We start from the raw sequence: 25,372 nt of genomic DNA, 5'->3' as shown, positions 1-25,372 counted from the left end.
TTGCATGAGAGTAGTTGCATGAAAAAGATATACTTACTCTCTCGTCTTTGATTTGCTTGTCGTCTTACTCGTCTTTGAAAAGTTAAGTAAATGTCACAGAACACATTATACATACGTCTTCGTAGCTTTAGATATCGTAAAAGGCGACTAAGGGATGGGCTTGAAAACTTGAGATTCCTCTTCTAGGCGATGGACTAGCAACTTATCACTATTTGAATTACAATTCTGTCATTACCTCTGTCTACCCGCAAGGGATTAAGACGTGATTATATGCATGCATGCATTCTATCATTAAGCCTATCAGGTGAACGTGGTGAACGTAGGTGAACGTATAGTCGCCTTTTACGACATCCATAGGAAAAAAATGGAGTAGTCCTATTTTTTTTTAATTGATGCCGGGAACCACACGGCACTGTAGAAACCATATTGATTGATTCCTAAGAGTGATTTCCATTGGCTTTGCAAACGCTGTGCAAAAAATTTGGCGAAATTACATAGTTGTCAAAAATTGTCCTTTTGAAATCTTAACGAAAATAAAGTACGGGGTAATAATTTGCTTGAGCTTTAAACGCCACCTACTAAACGCGATGAAATTAGCGCCACCTTTAAAAGAATACAGCTGTTTTTCGCAAATCCTTCGGGAACTGTAGTTTTACCGGGATCAAACGTTCAATTTCTCTAGGAATAAGTTGTGCCCTTGTACTGAATTTCTCTTTATTTTAAGTTTTATTCTTATTATCCTTGATGAACATAGATATGTAATAAAAAAATATATATATAAAAGTATGTCCTTCTCCAGACTCTAAATAATATATACGCAAAATTTCAAGAGCATTAGTTCAGTAGATAAAGCATGAAGAAACAATAAACAAACAAATTAAGTTACGTTCCCCTTATAAATATCAGTTTGGATTAGCATATAAAAGTCTGACTTACAGAATACAGTAGTCTTTGGATAGCCTGTGACTAACGGAGAAAAAAATTGTGGATAAAAAAATAATATACTATTAAATCATGCACCAAAATAATGAGACATTTAAAATCTTCTCCTACTTATGGAAAACAACTGGCAACAAAAGAACAAAACGCGCGAAATTCGAAATTTAAATTTCGACATTCGCGATAGGACACCGCGCGTTGTCTCAATTAAAACTATATTTTTATAATCGTCATTCAAAAATGCTCCTATGTTGATTGTGACAAGATCCAATATCGTTTGATCGTTAAAGCGGCGTGAAGCCAACTCAAAAGTGTGTCACAGAGTTGAATAGCATGCGCAAGGCCAAACTATCTGCGGCTGCGCGCGCAAAACCACGGATGTGCGACCCTTCGCGTCTATGTACTTAGGTTATTTTGATAGCATAATATAATTGCTGTTAAAACCTAGTTTGATAGTTTATTTTAGATTCTATAAGGCAGTTATATTATGATAATTGTATAAATAGGAATTTATTCAACTTTATTTAAGTCTGTTGTTTCACTCTGACTGATGATTATTAACTTACATTTACATACACGTCGCTTCTTTCCCAGAGGGGTAGGTAGAGAGTCGGAGACTACATCTTTCCACTTGCCACGATCCCTGCATACTTCTTTTGCGTCATCCACATTCATAACTCTTTTCATGCAAGCTCGTCGATTTCGGGTACTGTTGACCTGACTTTTTGCCGGGGCGTTCCTGATTTAATCAAGGTATCATATGGTTAATAACTGCAAATAACCTTTTTTCGTCGCCATAAGAATGGAAATAAAAAAAATGACATTTTTCATTTCACGCAGACGTAGCTGTGGTCTGATGAAAATGAAAGTGCAAATTAAACCTTTATCTACAAAAAGAGGTTATCATTTCGTTAAATCACTCTCTTCCTTAGTCTTATCAAAATGTAAACAAAACAATTATTAAGGTCATATGGTGTACATACATACATACATAAAATCACGCCTCTTTCCCGGAGGGGTAGGGGTAGGTCATATGGTGTATTTTATAAAAAAAGGTAATGATATGATAAGGGATAACTTTTCATTACTAGCTGTGCCCGCGACTTCGTCCGCGTGGAATATTTATTATGGGCATAATTGAAGCCCTCAAGGATGAATAATTTTTCCCGTATTTTTTTCACATTTTCCATTATTTCTTTGCCCCTTATAGTTGCAGCGTGATGTTATATAGCCTAAGACCCTTCCTCGATAAATGGTCTATTCAAAGCAAAAATATTTTTTTCAATTCGAACCAGTAGTTCCTGAGATAAGCGCGTTCAAACAAACAAACTCTTCAGCTATATAATATTATATAGATATAGGGTATTCAATCTATCTCTCTCATCTCTGTGTGTTCTCTTTCGCCCCTCCACAGAAGTTTTTCGGGGCCCGGGGTCCGCCTTTCGACTTTTCTCTCTCAACTTCGTCCGGTTTTCGGGCTCCATCAATCGGCGTCCATTGGCTCGCATATCATCTTTTGCGACGTCCAGCTATTATCTCTTCGGCATGCCCCTTCAACCTGGGCCTTTGTTATATCTTCATTATACATACATAAAATCACGCCTCTTTCCCGGAGGGGTAGGCAGAGACTACCTCTTTCCACTTGCCACGATCTCTGCATACTTCCTTCGCTTCATCCACATTCATAACTGTCTTCATGCAAGCTCGGCGGTTTCGGGTACTTTTGACCTGACCCTTTATCTTCATTATCCTGGCATTATTCTTGATTGCGCTCTCACCTCACTTTTTTGGAGCCCGGGGTGCGCCTTTGAAGACAGAGTTGGGAAACTCTGGTTTTTCAGGAGAGCCTTACCTGAATTGAAGTGTGGTTACACATTTAGTCTGAATGTGCAGGTTCCCTCACGATGTTTTCCCTTATCATAAGAGCATTGCTTGAACCAACGATAAATCAATTAATCAAAATACTGTACATTAGTGTGCGCTATTAACAAAATTTAAAAAAAAAAATATTTCATGGAAGCGTAAATTTTTTTGATTGAGGTTTTTATTTATAAACTACAGACCAATTAGTAGTATAAATATTCGTATGGACCAATTCGTTAATCACCTGAACGATCTTAGTACGGGATTTTTTTAATGTATTTGCATTTTTTTTATGAAATACAACTTATGTTCGTCGTCCAATTATGCTGTGAATATTTTCTTCCCCATTTTTTTAAATTCACCCGGTATATGTAAAATAGGTTATCAGTTACACAAAGTTTTTATACATAGATATTTTTTAACTACAGGATAGGAAAACTATAAAACATTTAGTGTCTATGCATTACGTTGCGCGCAAGGGCCCTTGCGCAAGCGCAGCCCATGTTTGTTTTTACACTTTGTACTTGTAAACTATCTGTGGGCTTACGTCATATAGTGAGGCGATAGAAAATTGTGTGTAAAGTTTTTGTTGTATGATTCAATGGTTTTTTTTTAACTTTCTTCTAACAAAAATAAGGCTAATAGACTTTGGAGTTTTCTTGTAAGCGATGGGCTAGCAACCTGTCCCTATTTGAAATTCCATTCCATCTAGACATACAGCTACATACATCTCAAAAACTACTTAAAAACACCCAAGACATAGACCAAACAGAAAAAGTTCTTTTTTTTATTGCGACCTGACCGGGGATCGAACCCGGGGCATTTGCTTCAGACGACAACTGTGCTAAACAGGCCGAGTTACGACCGTAAGGGACAAAACCGTGAAAAAATTTATACATACAAACATGTTATAACGTCTATACCCCTTGCGGGGTAGACGAAGCCAGCAGTCTTGAAAATAATGAAAAGCCATGTGCAGCTGTTATGACATAATGGTGGAACTGAGATTCAAATAGTGACAGGTTGCGAGCCCATCGCTTACAAGAAGAATTCCAAGTCTATTAGCCTTTCCCTTAGTCACCAATTATTACTTATACGTATATAAGATATGGTCCCATTCTAAAGTGCCGGGAACCACACGGCATATGTAGAAATCATCGAATCCTATATTATCTTAACAACGCGACGACAATATTAGTATTTTAACTCCTGACGTAATACCTGACATCGTCAGCCATCATAATGCATTGCGTGCCTATGTCCTCGCCTACACAATTGCATAGACGCACACACGCAAAACTGCATGCATAGACAATGTTGTTCTTTATTTAAATTTCATTTGCTAACATTTTTACGAAGTATTAGTCAAAAATGCAAATATGCATGCTTAGAGTAAATTGTTCTATATTTGAAATGATTTCATTTGTTTTTCGAATGTCGGAAGATATGAAAAATACTGGTGTAAACAGTAATATGATAACTTCGCATTGTTCTAAATTTGAACTGATCTTTTTGTTTAGTTTTTATTGAATAAGAATATTTTTAAGATTCGTTACGCACATTTTAAAACATGCATAGTATAACACGAATAGTTCCTAATTTGATTTTGAATCAACATTATGTTTCGAATATTTTTTTAAGTCATGATATAAGTTTTAAAGTAATTGAAAAAACACGAACTCTTATAATACCTTGTTTTACAATGATGGTGGAGTGGAATGGCCACTCCACTCCAAGAATATTATTTTAATTTTAAATAATATAAATAATCTTTTTAAAAAGCAAACGTTCTATATTTAAACGTTCTACGTTCGTAGACGTGTCCTTCGTAGCACCTCGTAGACGTTCGTAGCACTTTCGTAGCCGAGCTACATAAAAAGAAAAACATTCAATGACATTATTAGGTTTTTAACCCCGAATTAAAGAGCATTATTGTAAAAGTTAATCAAAAAGCTATATTTATTTGAAATTCTTCTTTTAGGCGAATTTTTAATTCTGTAGTAAGGTATGTCTCTGAAGGTCATACATAATCATATCTGTATCCCATAAGGGATAAAGATATGATTATGTGTATGTATAAAACTAGTTAATAAATAAATATATACCGGACAAATTAGAAAGATTGAATTAGTCTCAAAGTAAGTTCGAGATTTGTGTTACGAGATACTAACTCAACGATACTATATTTTGTAATAAATATTTAATATAGATAAACATCCAAGACCCAGGCCAATCAGAGAATGTTCGTTTCTCAACATGCCCTGGCCGGGATTCGAACCCGGGACCTCCAGTGTCACAGACAAGCGTATTACCGCCGCGCCACAGAGGCCGTCTCGCCGAGTATTAAGACTCATGCGTTTGTTCGTCTGTGTCTTTATACATACTAAATCACATTTTCGTAATATTAATCGATTTCCATTGATGTGTTATACACAATTTACCGCAGTTATCCGTAGCGAGATAATGTCCAAAAGGGTGTGCAAGATCGGCTGACCTTGTTACCCACTTCACAAGAAGGAGGTACGTATAGTTGTCACACAGCTAGTCGCGTGGCGTTGTCCTCGTGGTTTATACATGAGTTGAGATTGTAAAATATTCAGTACAGAAGTCAAGTCGTTTATTTTATACAAGTTTTTGCCCGCGGGTCTGTGATGTATTTATTTTTTGTGCTCAAACCAGATGAGCTTAGTGGCTATTTGATAAAAGTGTATTAATTTTCTTATTATATGTATTAAACGGATTCTCATACATTTTTTATGACATTTCAATAACAATCGTTTATTTTGACATTATCATCAAAAATTTCAAACATGTTTCAAGAAAAAACATTGCCCAATTTTTGTGATTTTAAGTCGTATTACACAGACATTGTGTTGACAATTTTCCTTAAGCCTTACAAATTATTCACACGAAATATTTAAATTCAGTATTCTGTATGTAATAAATTTACAAAATACATACATATAGTCACGTCTATATCCCTTACGGGGTAGACAGAGCCAATAGTCCCGAAAAGACTGAATGGCCACGTTCAGCTGCTCGGCTTAATGATGGAATTGAGATCCAAATATTGACAGGTTGCTAGCCCATCGCCTAAAAAAAGAATCACAAGTATGTAAGCCTATCCCTTAGTCGCCTTTTACGACATCCATGGGAAAGAAATGGAGTGGTCCTATTCTTTTTTGTATTGGTGCCGGGAACCACACGTTTACAAAATGTAATCTAATATAGACAATGCTTTACTTCTGTCCTCTCCATGTTTTATACCAATGCGTGTTGTATGAGCGTGAGGTAACGTGACTATGACTATATAATATAATATATGCATATACTACAACTATAGTAGTGTAAGTTCGTCATAATACCACAGAGCAAAAAGGCTGCGCCGGTTGCTAGGAACGGGTGTTCTGTGCTCTGTGTATTCATATAAACAAACACACACACACACATGGTCACCTCTATATCCCTTGCGGGGTAGACAGAGCCACCAGTCTTGAAAAGATTGAATGGCCACGTTCAGCTATTTGGCTTAATGCTAGAATCGAGATTCAAATAGTGACAGGTTGCTAGCCCATCGCCTAAAAAAGAATCCCAAGTAAGTCTGTAAGCCTATCCTTTAGTCGCCTTTTACGACATCTATGGGAAAGAGATGTAAAGACTGAATGGCCACGTTCAGCTATTTGGCTTAATGATAGAATTGAGATTCTAATAGTAACTGGTTGCCCATCGCCTAAAAAAGAATCCCAAGTTTGTAAGCCTATCCCTTAGTCGCCTTACGACATCCATGGAAAAGAGATAGAGTGGGCCTATTCTTTTTTGTATTGGTGCCGGGAACCACACGGCACCAATACAAAAAAGTTTTTAAAGTTGTTTGTAAATCGCGTGACTCAAAATTCGGTGAAGGTTGAAAACGCCTGATGATAATTCCTTCTCAGTACGAACAGACAGACTTTTTGCAAACAATTGTCAACGATCACGCAGATTTTGTACATATGTACGTACTACCTAGCATCACGCCTCTTCCCCGGAAGGGTAGGCAGAGACTACATATATATCCACTTGACACGATACATGCATACTTCTATTTTGTACATACATACATAAAATCAAGCCTTTATTTGTTATTATTTACTGATACGTAAATGTACATCAAGGTAAATTTTTTTTAATAGAACTTAAAGGCACTACTTATTTCTAGAGAAAATTCTTCCAATAGGCCCTCGACAGGAAAATGTAAAGAAAGGCATTGGCTTGTGTACTTATACATTATTATACATTTAGTTGTATAAAATTCTAATTATACCATCATTATTGACAAAACAGAAGGGACACGGCGGTGGTCGAATTGGTAAAGTGCCCGGTCAAAATGCGTGCGGCGCAAAAAGGCACAGGTTCGAATCCCACCTAAGTCATATACAAAGGTTTATTTTCAAAGTTACGAACATTCGTTTGAAAACTGACCGATGCTTTTACGATGAGTAAAAACATCGTGAGGAAACCATGATCGTTGTAATAAAGGTTAAATTACCCTGCAAAGGTTGCGGAGGTCAGACGGGAGTCGCTTCGTGTAAAAATCTGACTCACCCAATCCAGGATTCATGGTCAAAGGCATACCCCGGACTCCTCTTCAGAGTGGAGATAATGCAACCGGGACTAAATCTAGAAGGAAGAAGAAAAGGCATAGCGGTGGGCAAATACTATTCTCTGCCTACCTTTTAGGAAACAGACGTAAAGAATATATAAATATGACAGACTTGCTCATACTATAATGTCGTCTAGATAGCACTTTCAGTAACTTGGCTTATCAGCACTTACCGGTCTGTTATCTAACAGTGAAAGTGTCTGGGACTATGTTAGTACCATTAATTATATATTTGCACATTTAAATATTACATAAATACTGTAATATATACGTTTAAGTATCATCTTTTATATAATTCTATTGCGGAGCGCAATAAAAATATAATTAGATTTAAATTGTTTTTATGTCTTATTTTATTACGACTTTTTATAGTTGTAATGTTCCGTTTTAATTAGAAAATAAAGTATTTATAAGTTTTTTTCGTATTGTGTAATTTTTTGTATAAATAATTTAACTTTTACTTGTGATAATGTCCATAAATAAAAATATAGTGTACATATTAAAAGTTCTTACCTATCCTTATAAAATCGATTTGATAAATTTTGGATTTTCGGTACGTAATAAACAAAAAATACAATAATTTTATTCTTATAATTCAAAGTGGATATGGGAAAATAATAAGTTGACATTAGAAATAGAAAAAAGTAGTTATAACAATACGGTCTTAAACAGTTATAAACGGTTATTCTTAAAATCACGCTATGGGAATGGCTGGCCGAAAATAGCGGTGCACGCACCTCTCTTTTCAACTTTCGAATAGGTGAAAGTTGCCCGCCAAATGCGTTTAAAAATTTTATGTTCCATTCGCGAAATGTTGAATTTCGAACGCGGAAGTGCGTTCGGATATTGACACGCGATTCGATTATGTCATGTCATGTTTTAATTGATCTCTTACATAATTAATATGGCCAGAATTCAGTTAAAATAAACTCTTTTAAAGATGGTAGAGATTTCAAAAAATATCTAGTGAAACTTAGCTTGCATTCTTAAATCTCAATTCCATTATTATGCCATACAACTGGGCTGAATGTGGCCTTTCAGTCTTTTCAAGACTGTTAGCTCTCTCTCCGCAAGGGATTTAGACGTGATGTAATCTAGAGAAAATTTAAAGTTAAAGGAAGAATCTTCAGAGTAGAATATTAGCAGAAGGGAGAATAATGTATCTATCGATAGCTATAGAGTACCTATCTTTTAAATTGATAGAGAATTTGTGCTTTTCCGTAATTTTGGTTTCTATCATAAACTGAGTAATAAACATTAAGTATATAGTAGTGGTAAGTAAGTACATAATATTAATAAATAATAACCTTAAAAATTCTATAAAAAGATGACTTAATGAAATGTATACGATTTAACGGCAAAGACCTTATTCGTTACACAATAAAATATAAATGACCTTTTTGTATTGCTGCAACTCACACCCTATTAATTTGTATTTCATATAAAATTGTAAATCGTGTGTAGCAAATCAAATAAATGAATTATCTATCTATCTATCTATCTATCATAAATGGTATCTTAGAATTTGTAGTTTCCTTTGTAAAAATCATTTATTTATATTGTGTCATCTAAACTTGGTAGGACGTGGTCTACCAAGAATAGCTCTCATATCAAGTGGAAGAGAGTTATCAACGAACTACTCAATTACGACAGTACGACGTAGGAATCGCTATCTAACTAGCGTCGAGTAAACACACTTTACGTAATACGCACTGGCCAAATTCTATTGACCTCTCACCACCTTTCTTCATGTTCCACATTTCGCTTGGCAACTGCGCGGAGATAGGTCAAGTTAGGTTGGCAAGGCGCAGTCAATAAGGAAAAATGGCCGAAGCCGCATATGTTCTGGCGGCGGAGAAGACCGAAGGTAGCCGAACGCGTTCGTAAGTAGGTCACACGGATGCACGCACACACGTATCGTATACGAATCGAGACTCATCGAGTGCGATGCGAGCGTGTCTCGTGATTGCGGCGTGTTGTATTCTTTTTTCAAACACTACATGTGTTTTCGGCCAGTGTTTTTCGCGTGTTAACGTTTTTTTTTCAGGCAAAGGAAATGATTGTTTGGGATGAAATCTTTATGAATATTTTGTTGAAGCTGCGAGTTATATTATTATAGATATTTATATAGATGTACTTAATTTAAAATAGGCAGGTTTATGATAGAACCAATTTAAATTTTGAAATTATATTTTTTTTAACTAAATTTTTTAAAGAATTTTACAAGTACCAATGACATTAAAGCCTTTCCATCATGTTTCCTATCTCGTGTCTGCTGGAAGAGTCTTCTTTAGAAATAAACAGTATCTATGCTATTTTGTTTCTTGTGTTTATCATTTTATATGTTTGTTTTAATGGAGAAATAAACCATCTACGCGAAGACCGACATCCGCGCGGACGGAGTCGCGGGGGAAAGCTAGTCTATTAATAAACAACTAAAATAAAAATTTACAACGACAAAATACAAATAATTTTGCACATATTATTACTATGTACTTGTATACAAATTACAATAATACTAACGACATTGACCAATTTAAGATTCAAGCCAGTATTATGCAGTAAGTTGGCAAAATCCTATGCTCACTTGATTTGAATGCTAATACCCGGCCCGGACGTCCTTCATAGGTACTGCGCTAATGACATAAAGAAGTTAGTTATGTATATAATTACATAAGACCTGTTATTTACTAGCTTTAAGTTAGGTCTAAGTTACAAGATTTTTGGCTAAGACAACGTATTTTATATTGAAAATTTGAATATGGCTATTGAACTCGGGTTCCTTATTTTATGCGATGGGGTAGCATACAGACATTACATCTAATCACGCCTATTTCAGGCCCTTGCGGGGTAGACAGAGACAAGTCTTGAAAAGACTGATAAGCCACGTTCAGCTGTATGGCTTAATGATGGAATTGGGATTCAAATTGTAATAGGTTGTCTACAAGAAGAATTCCAAGTTTATTAGCCTATCCCTTAATCGCCTTATACGACATCCCTGGGAAAGAGCTGGCTCTTATATATGTTTAAATTATATACTATATTTAAATACATATATAAATCACGCCTCTTTTCCAGAGGGGTAGACAGAGACTAGATCTTTCTTAGAACGATAATATACATATACGATCCCTGCATACTTTCGCTTATATTGCATGTATTTATTTCTATAGTCGCATTCTACGATATTCATAAGAGTTCTAGCTTATTTATAATGATCATTCAGATTTGCAGGAAATGTTACGGAAAATCTAGCCATTCAATCTAACGCCTACAATACTAACCTAACACAATACTGTACGTGTTGGTACATACAAACATTGTATATAAATATTATATATACGTACCATACATTGTTGCAACGGATTACGTAATAATGTATAATAACGTTTGAATAACGTTTAAGACGATGGGCTAGCAACCTGTCACTATTTAAATCTCAATTCTATCATCGAGGTAAATAGCTGAACGTGGCCTGTCAGCCTTTTCAAGACTGTTGGCTCTGTCTAGCCCGCAAGAGATATAGACGTGACTATATGTATGTATGTAACGTTTAATATCGTCTGATTTATACACAACGTGTGGTTACCGGGTCCCAATCCTACTACTATTATAAAGGCGAAAGTTTGTATGGATGTTTGTTACTCTTTCACGCAAAAACTACTGAACCGATTACCATGAAATTTGGTATGTAGGTAGCTGAAGACCCAGAATAATACATAGGCTACTTTTTATCCCAGAGTTCCCGCGGGATTGATAGGGTTTCCATGCGGACGAAGTCGCGGGCGGCCTCTAGTAGAAAAAATAAAAGGACCACTCCTTGTCTTTCCCATGGATGTTGTAAAAGGCGACTATGGGATGGGCTTATAGACTTGAGATTCTTCTTATAAGCGATGGGCAAGCAACCCGTCACTGTTTGACTCATGGTTACACATCCAGTTGCGTAAATGTGCAGGTTTCCTCATGACGTTTTCCCTCACCTTAAGAGCATCGGTTAGTATTCAAACTAATGTACGTAACGGTTGAGTATACCTTGTATTAATAATAATAAAAAAATAAAGCCATCCAGATAATAAACAGAATGGCTCCTTCGAGTTTTGAGACTACAGACTCTGTCTACCCCGTATTGTGTAAAAACGCGACATGTGTAATTATATTTCAATTGAAAAAGACACAGGTGAATGACCTAGAGTCGGATATCGGATATTTGATGACTCGACTGACTGACTGGATCTTTCGCTAAGCATTCCCATTGCTAAGAATGATGAGTCATTATTTAGACAATGTAATACGCATATTAAAGTGAGTACTTTGATACTTAAGTATCTCCTGATACTTTCGCGATATAATTAATCAATCACATATAATTAATCACGTCTTTATCCCTTACTAGCTATAAGTATCCTAGTTTTTTTCACATTTTCTATTATTTGTTTGCTCCTTATAGTTGCAACGTGATGTTATATAGCCTAAAGCCTTCCTCTGACTGAAAGGTCACGTTCAGCTATATGGCATATTGGTGAACTTGAGATTCGAATAGATAGTCCATTGCCTGAAAGAAGAATTCCAAGTTTATAAGCCTATCCCTTAGTCGCCTTTTACCACATCCATGGAAAGGGGTTAGAGTAGTACATACATACATACATATGGTCACGTCTATATCCCTAGCGGGGTAGACAGAGCCAACAGTCTTGATAAAACTGAATATCCAAGTTCATCTAATTGGCTGATGATAGAATGAGATTCAAATAGTGACAGGTTGCTAACCCATCACTTAAAAAAGAATCCCAAGTTTGTAAGCCTATACCTTAGTCGCCTTTTACGACATCCATGGGAAAGAGATGGAGTGGTCCTATTCTTTTTTTTTACCTGGAACCACACACATTTTTTTACTTTTATATATTTTATTAGAGATATGGCATTTGTAAAGACGAATTAACAAACTTGCAACCTTACATTTTATTATGTTTATTTTGTAACAGCTTACATATGTAGCTAGAAAACCTGACATCCGCGATGATTCACCTTAGAAAGCAGAAAGGAATAAACATTGCAAAATATCCTATTAGCACAAGTTTCTTTTTATGCATTTGCCCAAAATAGGTTTATTTCCAAACATCACGTCTTTATTTCTTACGGGGTAGACAGAGGCAACTGTCTCGAAGGCCACGTTTAGGTGAATATTTATTAACTGTAAGCCTTAAAGAAACATCCTAATTAAATTTTATAAGCTTCTCTCTTGACTGACTTTTACTTTTACGGCAAATAAATGGAGTGGTATTCCAAAGTGCTGGGATGAATGAATGTATGAAAGATTTACCGGGAATCACACATGAATTTCAATTACTTCTATTTTATTTTTTCATTATACGTATTGACTTGGTCTTGCTATTTAAAGAAGAAAATAATACAAAAAAAAAGAACTCCTTACGCGAGCAAGTATTCAAACGAGCGAAATGAATATTCGAAAAAATTCAAATTCAGAACGCCTGAATGCGGCCCACAATTTTCTTTTCAGCTTTTGAAAAAGTAGGTACTCATTATATGAAACCTGCATTCCTCTAAAGATTAGGCGCACACAGCGACAGACACGTGCGTGTGAGCGAGACGGAGGGTGTGGCTGTGTGCGTGGCGGCACACACGTGTAAATAGTGATGTAACACGTTGACGCGCCGCAGACATTTTTTATGGGTTCTGACGCAACTTTTTATACCGTTGTTAAGACGAGTTCATACGCAAACGAAGGGATAGCGGTAATGTTGCCCTTACAAAAAAAAAAGAAATACTGTTTTTTTAGAAAAATTTAATATTTCTGACTGGCTATTAATTTAATATAAAAATATTATAAATTTAGTAAGATAATAATTATATCCTCAAAACTGTCTAATTTTTTAAACTAATCCAAACAAATTCAGTGTTTCAACTAAGTCTCTATATTATTAGTCATACCACATTCGTTGCATACAATTTTATACCTTTTTTTTTTTTATACAAATAGGGTTTCTCCGCGTGTCACCAAGACACAGGTGTGTGATACTTATGAAAATATTTATTTATTTCACACACTTTCTTCCTATATTCTTCGTGTAATCTCAGTTTGGCAGAATTTGTATAATCTTGCTGTATACCTTCTTATTCATAATTTCATTCTTATACTTAAATATTTTTATGATTGATTATCTTACATATCAATTGCATTTTAATAAAAATAATGTCATGCGATATTGAGCTATTTGTCATAAAAAATACATTTTTTATTACAAAAATTGCGTTTAACATTATCGGTATTTAATGTTCCTATTATTTTGTTCACAGGTATGTATCAAAGCTTACGACTGCGCGCTCAAAATACGAAAGTGTTGGAAAATGGGTAAATTATAATGCAAGTTTTTGTCGTAAAAATTAATTATATCAATAAAAATAATTGATCAACGTAACAAAGTTGATATCATTACTTTGAAGTGATTTATTTCATAGGTTGGATATAAATTATGTATTTTTCGTATATGGCTTCTGATTGATGGACTGATAAATAAAACTAGATTTGACTGAAGGTCTAAGTAGATATACTTACTTTAAAAGTATCCGATTAAATAAACATTTTATCTAACGTGTCTTAAAAAATTAAGTGACATAAATCAGGCTTCTATTCATTTTATTGTTTTGATTGAATTTTTTAACATTGGCCTTACTAATCGGAATCTATTTATTTCTAAAATGTAATTTACTGCAACCATTTAACAAATCGCAATTTTTCGAGAAAAAAACATATAATTTTTTTTTATGTCAAGTTTTAAATGCCAAACTTAGAATTTTATGAAGCTTTTTATAATCAGGATTTGGTTAAATAGTCATTGAAAATTTAGACTGTAATAACAGTAGGTAGAGCTAGTTCTAATGTATGTTATTTGAAGGTCACATCTTTACTTAAACAAATGTTTCATGTGAGAATATCATGCTTCGATAATTTAAAAAAAAAAACAAGTACTAAAATTAAACCTCGAATAGTTATCTAAGTAAATACTAGTTTGAATACCTCAGATAGATCGATTCTGAGAAGATAACTCATTAGGATTCAAATTATTACCAAGTTTGCTGGCAACCTTGAGTACAGGTAATTATTTTATTTTAGTGCAGCATGTGAATAAAACATTTTGCTGCGTAAAACGCAATATTTTTTTGTTAAGGACTGGCATGAAAATTAAAAAAAAAAACTTTTTTTTTGACCCTTGTGTTATATTTCCTTCACTGTGTAGACAGTTCGTTGATATATCTGAGTCACCTCTGCCTTTTATAAATATAAACCTACACATTTATAATTTATCAAAATAATTAAATTACAACTAAATATTTTTCAGTTACTCCTTGAGTTAAAGAAATTAAAAAGGGATTTTTATTTAAATCAATAAAATTATTCGATAAACTGCAACGTGAGGTGTGGAACAGCCCTTAAGATGCACAATCACTACATACAAACATCGTATAACAGTAAAGCAAGGCTGCACACATACATAACAAGGACAGGTCAATGCACTCCGTTGCCTTGCACGAGCGAGACGGACATATGTCCAGTTATTCGCGCGAAAACGACGCAAATGCACGTCTCTCGCTTCCGCTTTTTTAATCACAAACGCACCGCGCGCGACAGGGATAGTAGGAGTGATAGATGTATAAATATTGTGACTGTTATTTCACTTCCTCCGCTGTGATGCAATAGCGTTTTAGCGTAAAGGGATATTTTTCAGGAATTTTTTGTTTACATGATTACTTATGTAAATATATTTTTTTTTAAATTGAAAAAAAAATATGTCCAACTATTATACATTTACGTAGATGTCTCCATATGACAGAATTATTCTTTATATCCTACATTTTTAAGTTATGTTGATGTTCATGTTTATGTTGTTAAGAAACTTGAAGAACTTTTTTGTAAACAAGTGTCAAATTCAACAAAAATATTTTTTCACGCCATCTGTTGGCGAATAGTGGTACCGTGCAAATTGATGATTTATTATCCTATCAGTTTTGTCCTCATTTTGGGCCAATTCTCGCAACAGACGACTCATCAACAGTACTGTGACGAGAAAATACAAAACGAAACAAGAAATACTTCATTTATCCTTCAGGTTTCAAGGAAAAATCGATCGTGAAAAAATAACAACACAACGCACTGCCCTGGTTCCAATTTCGTGTAAAACAGTCTTTTGTGGACTTTTCCAAACAATAGTGGAAAAAATCGGCAGGCCTCTGCCAAACCAGTGTCATTGACCCCCAAAAGATTCCACTGGTGCATTCCGCTACCACAAAATCAGTCCTTAATGACTAACATTTAAAACTCCAAATCTTTTTTCATCAATCTAAGAAAAGAGTTCCATTTGGAAAAAGAACGCCACTTACGCTCTTTCGTTCGAAATTCAAAAATGTAAAGACTCGCACACATGAACGCCTCTGCTTGCCATCAAAGGCGCCAAAGCAGTGGTTGGTAGTGGTTATATGAGTACAGTCATAAAGAAAGTACATGCTGAGCTTTCTCTGTGTAGCGTTACACAACTTCAGTTGCTATGTTGCTATAGCTCCGTCTTTTTCCAACGCAGTTTACTTGCACCTCCCTTTCCCTCAGACTGTTATGCAATAACGGTTGTTGTGATTTAGCCGTGTAACATTTTTCTCTTAGAACCGCTATAGCCTACTAGATTTTTAATCTGCCTTTTCAAATGATACTGATTACAGATTTGACAGCGAACAGTTATTTTCACGTTTTGTTATCCGCTTGTTATAATCCAATTAATTTTTAGCGATACAGTTAAAATTATACAAAAAATATGACTTCAAGTTTTGATAGATTTTTGGAAAATGTACGCACACTGAGACACGTGCCATACAAGCACACATAGGCCTATAAATAAACTCGACATGTGCCTGTCAAAACGTATGCATGCACCTCCATACACGCATGCATGCAGAGACGGCCTACCACACACACATACATCCAGTTGTGTGTGCCCTGCGCCTGTAGTCATTTCCTAGTTGTTCCCCCGATGGCCCGCTTGCAACATCTCGGTGTGAGCGGGTCCTTACAATTCGGCGCGCATTTTCGAAATTAGAATTTTAAAATCGTTCGTTTTTAGTGGCATGTGTTGTGAAAAGTGACCAGTTATGTGTTGGTGCAGTGAATTTTAAATAAGGATTTTTATTTGAGGAATGACAGGAGGTTAGATTAATTTTAAAATTTAAATTTAGAATGGTTGTCACAACTCCGCTGGTTGGAAAAGCGGTTTCCGCTGTTACGTTATTGATGTAACAGTGATAATAACTAGTTACGTTATGTTATGGATAACGAGATGTTGACTTTCAGGCGAAATATAATAAATTATTAATGACTTTTTTTTAATTATTCAATTAGAGGTGCGAAATGTTTTTTGCATGCGAAACTGTTGGTATTTGCATTAACGGTATGCGTTACTGTTAAATGTAACTGTTACTTGCGTTAGTAGCGCACTGGCCGTGTTCATGTTATAGTTAATTTGTTTTTATTGTCATTTTACGTAATAACTGGACGTAATAGGTGGAATATTATGAATTTAATTCATCACGCATAAAACTTGTTTTTCAAAGAAAGGGGTTTGACGTGTTTAAAATTAGAAGTATTTATTCAATTTGATTATATAAACGCGTTCAATATCAACATATATTTAGATGTTATGCTTTATATATATAAATATAATTTAATCAGGTGTATCTTACTCTAATTTTTCTTTTATATATTCGAAATAAGTTCGTCTTCAAAACCAAAGTAAACGTTAAAGAATATCACGTCAATTCAAATTTTTAGATCAAATAAAATCACACATACATACATACATACATATGGTCACGTCTATATCCCTTGCGGGGTAGACAGAGCCAACAGTCGAAAAGACTGAATGGCCACGTTCAGCTATTTGGCTTAATGATAGAATAAAATCACATAAGTTTTTATCAACATATAATATTCCTCATTCGCGGAGGAGTAGGCAGAGGCTGCACACCGATTGCCACGATCCCAGCATACTTCTTTTGCTTTCAATTTCTTTTTTATGAAAGCGCCATATATATTTTTTTATTTAAATCAAATATGTGACACCACGTTGTGCAGTAGCGTTCCCTGGTACAAACAAGGAAGCGCAAACACGTGAATCACAATATATATAATCCGATCAAAAAATATTTTATCAATAGATAACAAAAATACACATACTACAAACGTGTCCCCTCAAAACCGCAAATGTTACGCAGGACGCCGATAAAATACAATGTGTACTCAGATACTTATATATCTCGGTTAACCCGTACGAAATGATAAGAAAATATAATATTATACATACCTAAAATATTTATACATATATACAAACATATATATGTTAGTAAGTAAGTAAGTGCCGTTTGGTACCCGACACCAATAGAAAAAAGAATGGGATCATTCCATCTCTTTATCATGGATGTCGTAAAAGGCGACTAAGGGATCTGCTTGTATACTTGTAATACCTTATTTAGGCGATGGGCTAGCAACCTGTTACTATTTAAATCTAAATTCTATCATTTGGCCAAGCAGTTGGCCGTGGCCTTCAGTCTTTTGGTGAGTGTTGGCTCTGTCTACCCCGTCGGGGGGATATAGACGTGATTATATGTTATGTTATGATATGTTTTACATACTTATAATCACATCATTCAGGCTACTGGATGTGTAACCATGGATCCAATACAGGTTAGGTTTACCTACAAAGGTTGCGGAGATCAGATGGAAGTCGCTTCGTGTAAAAACCTGTCTCACCCAATCCAGGATCCATGGTCAAAGGCATACCCCGGGCTTCTCTCCGTGGTGAGGATGCAACCGGGACTATAGCCAGGAGGAAGAAGCCATACATATAGTCACGTCTATTTCCCTTGCGGGGTAAAGAGCCAACAGTCTTCAAAAGACTTAAAGGCCACGTTCAGCTGTTTGGCTCAAGATTGAAATTGAGATAAAAAAGCGACAGGTTGCTAGGTCAAAAGTACCCGAAAATATGGATTAAGCGAAGGAAGTATGCAGAAATCGTTGCAAGTGGAAAGAAGTAGTCTCTGCCTACCCCTCCGGGAAAGAGGCGTTATTTTATGTATGTATGTTGCTAGCCCATGACCTTCAAGAGGAATCCCAAAATTATAAGACTATTTTCATAGAATCTGTTAGCTACTGTACCGATCTTCTTGAAATCTCGCGTATTTATAACTAGCTGTGCCCGCGACTTCGTCCGCGTGGAATAGTTATTTTGGGCATCATTGAAGCTCTCAACGATGAATAATTTTCCCCCTTTTTTTCACATTTTACATTATTTCTTTGCTCCTTACAGTTGCAGCGTGATGTTATATAGTCTAAAGGCTTCCTCGATAAATGGTCTTTTCAACGCAAAAAGAATTTTTCAATTCCAACCAGAAGTTCCTGAGATTAGCGCGTTCAAACAAACCAACAAACTCTTCAGCTTTATAATATTAGTATAGATTAAGAATCTGGAGAAGGACATAGGGTACCTTCATCCCGGTAAATACTATCGTTCCCGTGGGATCTACCAAAAGCCTGTATTATTTTTAGGTGACTCTATATTCACGCAGGCGGAGACGCGGGCAAGAGCTAGTATATAGTTCCTTGAAAGAAAAGAAAAAAGAATTGAAAGCCCCGCGGTATAAAACTACTATTAAAAACACTTTAACCATTCATTACTGAAACTGAGGGGAATCTCGCCTCTCTCTCACTCCCATTATCATAGTGAGTGATAGCTATATCTACAATAGATGACCCATTTTTCGCCACGTGGTGATGAAAAGGCTATGTGTTTTCACACAAAGGTATTTAAAAGGGGGAGATGATTTAAGCTCGTGAAATCAGCGTGAAATATTTAAAAGCTTTACTTAAAAGCTAACTGAAAATTGTATGTCGAAATTGGTATTTGAGTTCGGTTACGTAATCACGTTTTTATCCCTTGCGTGGTAGACAGAGTCAACTGCCTCGAATGACTGTAAGGCCACATTTAGCTGGCTTGATAATGGAATTGAGAATGAAATGGTGACAGGCTGCTAGCCTATCGCCTGTAAGAGGAATGCCTAGTTTATTGGCCTTTCTCATAGTCGCCTTTTACGACATCCATGTTAAAGATATGGAGTTCTTTTCTAATAAATCGGTATAAGAGTTCGGTTGTGTACTTGTATTTATGTGAATTTACTTTAATGTAGTCTCTGCCCACCCCTCCAGGAAAGAGACGTGATTTTATGTAAATGAGGAAAAGGTGAGATGATTATGTTATATATTGCTATGACCTCAAAAACAAAAGAATCATCCAATTCTCTGACCCAACCACTTCGTCGGCGGATGTGACCTCAAATTTAGGTCATCCGAAGCTGCCCTGTATCGGTGACCTTGTGCCTTGGGGTCCATAACCTTTGGCCTTGTTAATATTTTGACCTCAATTATCACGTACCTACGTCTTTAAGGGCTGCGCTGAAAATCTGTATTTACTAATAAAAGATTTTCCCTTTTTCACTCCATCGAAATATTTCAACGTCTCTTTGTTTAGCGGGGTGAACAAAGCCTCGAATTATTAAAAACAATTGATACGCATATGGGCCTTAATTTTTATATGAGCTTACTAATAATATTATAAATGCGAAAGTTTGTGAGTATGTCAGTATGGATGTTTGTAACTCTTTCAAGCAAATACTACTGAATCGATTGCGATGACATTTGGTATGTAGGTAGCTGAAGACCCAGAATAACATATAGGCTACTTTTTATCCAGGAGTTCCCGCGCGATTGATAGAATTTCCATTCGGACGAAGTAGTAAGCTAGTTCTAGTAAGCTCATATACCTAAAGGTATACCCTAGCTCTTACAATGATTATATCTGCTAAAAGGTTCCCTTTAAGGGCGTAGCCACAACTATTCAATTACTTAGACCCCTAAAACATGGCAACCCCAGCGAGATAAATATCTTTTTGTTATCTATCAACTTACTGATGTGAGATAGCAACCCCGTGACAATCCTGTGGTACATTCGGGAAATGTGATTTATATCTGTGACTGTGACATTTTAGTTCAAATGACATGTATATCCGTATCCTTCATTGAAATAAGATAGATATAATAGATAATTCATGTATTTGATTAGCTACACACAATTCACAATGTACATATGTATGTATAAAATTACAAATATACTTAAGGGTGTGATTTTCAGCAAATAAATAAAATAACAAACATACATACATATAATCACGTTTATATCGCTTGCGGGCAACAGGGGTATGTTTACAAAAATGTTGTTAAAAATGCTCATAGAACTGAAATTCTTCTATATGTTAGTCACTATACAAACATACATATATATCACTTGCGGGGAAGACAGCCTACAGTCGTGAAAAGACTGAATGGCCACGTTCAGTTGTATGTGTGTAATTTCTTAAATTCATACGTCACTACTTCTCACAAGGATAGGTAGATACATTCATAAATATAGTCACGTCTATATCCTTTGCGGCGTGGAAGAATAGGCAGATACTATTACTACAATCTTTTTAGTCACAAGATTCTTTCCTTACATTAGGTACCTGTCAATATGTGAATCTTTTAGGTGAAATTCACTATATACATATTTATCTTTAAATATTTAGTATTTATTGTATGCGATTTGCTATACTTTAATTATTTATAGAACTAAGTATAAAAATTAATAAATACTATTATAAATGTTATATATGTCTATGTTAAAAATAAATGTGAGTTAAAGTAATATGCTCAAGCGCATATTACAGGCACGTTCGAAGCGAACCGGTACGTTACATAGTCGCGGCTCGCGGCGAACCAGACTTTTCTAGAAATCGCCGATTGCGCAATATTGACAGCGACATGAGCACGATGTGGGCGCATTTACACCGAATGAGCATTTAGATATAGCTTCATTCACGTAGAAATAAGAGAAAAGTAATTCCATATGTGACCATAATATTAAAATATACATACATACATAAAATCACGCCTCTTTCCCGGAGGGGTAAGCAGAGACTTCCTCTTTCCACTTGCCACGATCTCTGCATACTGCCTTCGCTTCATCCACATTCATAACTGTCTTCATATAAAAATATCATTGTGTAATAAGGTCCTTTATAAACAAAAAAGTAATAAAATATGGCAGACATGCTCTTTTTAAAAAAAAAACTAATAACCAATCTCAAAACATGTCAATTTTTTTTTCTGGCCAGTGTTTTTCTCTGTTATACTACATTGCTAAATACCGTTCGAATATGTAGCCGAAGCAAAAAAAAGATATAAATACAATGTCTGAATTTTTATTTTTTGTAAAAATTTATACTTACGTAAACTTAACTTCAAAATAGAAACGTAAAATAACTATCACTAAAATATTTAAAAAATATATATATAAATAAAGCGTGTAGTTTCTTGTCTATGTTACTGGCAACTTGAAGAAAACTCGCCTGCCTTTTATAACTCCCAAGTGGCCAAGTGACCGAACGAAGGGCCGAGGGTCCCTTTTGAATTAGGAACAGCTTGACCTTGAATTTCGAATGTAGAGGATAAACTCGATATCTTATATAAGGTTCAAAAGAGTTTGTATAACATGTTTACCTTGTTATTGGGACAGTATTAAACATTTTTTTTTAATATAGGTTATTGCGCGGGGCTTCGCTCGAGTGGGATTTTCTAGAAACAAGCCTACTAATGTTACTTCTAAAGAATTTTGTATTTGCTGGGTGGTTCCCGGCTGTTTAGTATAGGATCACTTCAACTCTTTTCCATGGATGTCGTAAAAGACGACTAAGGGATAGGCTAAACTTGATTGATTCTTGTTTTAGACGATGAGCTAGCAAACTGTCAGTTTTTGATCCTAAATTCCATCATTAAGTCGTACTGCTGAACGTGGCCTTTCAGTCTTTGCGAAACTGTCGGCTCTGACGACCATGTAAAGGATAAAGACGTGATATGTGGAGTAATTTTTAAAATTATTCGTGTTACAAACAAAACATAAATCTTCACCCTTTATTTTTGAACTAAATGAGGTTTTCCCAAAATTCACATGGGTAGGGAATTAATAATGATACCTATTTCAGTTTAAACGTAGGCATATTTTTAATTTATGAAATTTATAGTTAAAACAACAAAGGAACAAATCCCTTTTTGTTAAAATAGTTCAAATAACGCCCTTTGTTTAAATTTATGAGTGACTCATACGAACGTACATACATTGTACACGCAAGAAACACTAGCTAAGTACGTACATATATCACGTATTTATACCTTACGGAGGAGACAGAGCCGAGAGACTAGAAGGCCATGAAAAAAAGGACTTATTACTAAAAACAATATTGATATTTATGATTAATAATTGAAAAGACAGAAAAGCCACGTTCAGCTGTATGGTTTAATGATGGAATTGAGATTCAAATAGTGACAGTTTGTTGACTGTATATAGAATCGCAATCTCGAGTCTTGTGACTATTTAGCTCTATCTACTCCGTAAAAGACAAAGATGTTATGTCTTAATTTCGTAACAGCGCCATCAATTGTCCAATAGCGACACTAGAGAGGTTTTTTTAAACTCATCCCATGCATTTGTTTACCGCATTTTACGGATCAACGTACTTGTAAATATTGCGCGAACGGCGTCATTGACCTGTAACTCTGCCACTCGCCGATAGATGGCGTTGCGTCAATTTTTCCCATACGGTCAATTATGTAATTTTTATCAGCAGTGGATTATACGTACAATGACCGATTGCATTTTATTGTTTTTTTTTTTATCGATATGTCGTTGAACGATTATTGCTGGTCAAACACCTTTGATCGTAATCGAACCTATTAAGGTAGGGGTAAAACATCGTGAGGAAACCTATACATTCAGGAAACTGGATGTGTAACCATGATCGATCCAACACGGGTTTTTTTTTACTAAAATTAATCTATTGGGAAAAATTTGCAGGATTCGGTATACTTTATATTTGTGTAGAGATAGTAGCGTTGATGGGTATCTGTTCCAATACGGGTTAAATTTAGCTGCAATAATTGTAGAGGTCAGTTGGCAGTCGCTTCGTGTAAAAACCTGACTCACCCAATCCAGGATCCATGGTCAAAGGCAATTTCTAGGCCTATTTCCAGAGTGGTGAGGATGCAACCGAGACTAAAGACAGGAGGAAGAAGACTATGTTTACGATTCCTACAACACCTTAAGCACATTTTAATACTTTATTATTCTTAAGCACCATTTTTATTATTATGTTTCTCCTTTGGTTTTCACGGGTCTATACACCCCGGATTTTTGAGAAGCTTGCGTGGGGATATAAATCCAACACGTAGAGGCCCTATAGAGAAGTTGATGTTATGTTGTTCTCCTGCCAAAACCCGTTCCTGGGCATATCAATAGACGATATGTCCATGAACAAGTGTCGGCAGGATTTGGAGCTATTACAAAATAAGGAAAAGAATTATGGGCTATGGAGTTACGTTTGGATGGATTTAAACTGGGCTATTGCTGGAGAAGTTCAGGCACCTGCTATAATCATAAATACGTGACTATTATGTGGCAGGTGATTCGCCACTCACTAATAAACTTGTTTTATTTTTTACTATCATTCAAAATATTTAAATTGTTTTCACAATCTCTTCTTTTTAGCAATCAAGATTTTTACAATCGCTTCGCTCGCAGATTGTAAAAATCTATCAAGGAAAAGACTTGTATCTATTATTGAGTTCTTCCTTTAGGCTATATGGTGCTTTGTCTTTCTATATGTTACTATTCTCGAATTTCTTTTTATATCACTTGGATATCTTTATATCTAAATGGCCTTTAAGTATTTTATACGGCCCTGTCTACCCCTGGAGGCATGGAGAAGTGATATGTCTTTGTTATATGTAGTTTTTAAAAACTTAAATTGATTAAATAAAACGCTAAAGAAAATGGCTAAAACTTTTCTTTACAAAAATCTTTAGAAAATGGGAAATTGATGCAAAAATTTTAATAAAAGATCTTATCGCTCCGACCGGGTTGCAGCAAACGTGGTCACAGGATGACTGGTGAATAGGTGTTTGCAAACATTAAAATCTTCTTATGTTAAATATTTGAATATTATGTTAATGATATAGATTTATCTTATCAATATTCAAGTCTAGGTCTAGACCGATAACCAGGCAGACAGACTGACGCCTTCCTTAATTATGTTGACTTTGATTCATTATTTACTTCAGTTTGTGTGTTTTATCTTTATTGTAGGAGAGAGAACGTAGGTAATTATTACAATGCTCACAAAATATTCATTCCGTTTAAAATTAAATAATAAAGATATAAATAAATACATACGGGACAAATTACACAGATTGAGTTAGCCTCTAAGTAAGTTCGAGACTTGTGTTACGAGACACTCACTCAACGATAGGTACTATATTTTGTAATAAATACTTATATAAATAAACATCCTAAATCCAATAATTATTTTTTTTATTATTTTAATTTTAATTAAATCAATCAATATATTTTTATGATTATCTCGTCCACTTTCCTATTCTAATTCCAAGTATGGATAATTGTGAAGTTGATGTTATTGAGGAAAATGTAGCAGTGCAGTTTGTTACCCGTTTCCTTTGGAAGCATGAGTAAACTTACTTTCAAATAATTTGTTTGACGTCAACCGATGTTATGAAACAAAAACATATGATATCTTTGTAATGTCCCATTAATTAATAAAGTTTTTAATTTGAATATATATACACAATGGCGGAATTAAGTAACCTATTTAGATTTTAATCATATAAAGTATTCACCAAAGTAACTTTTATGTGTACTAATAAATAAACAAGTAAATAGAATAAATAAAATTGAATAAAGGTAAACACATTATCAGTTAATTAATTTT

This window comes from Amyelois transitella, chromosome 29 (assembly GCF_032362555.1).
Source record: "Amyelois transitella isolate CPQ chromosome 29, ilAmyTran1.1, whole genome shotgun sequence".
Taxonomy (NCBI): Eukaryota; Metazoa; Arthropoda; class Insecta; order Lepidoptera; family Pyralidae; genus Amyelois; species Amyelois transitella.
This window is presented reverse-complemented; position numbering follows the sequence as displayed.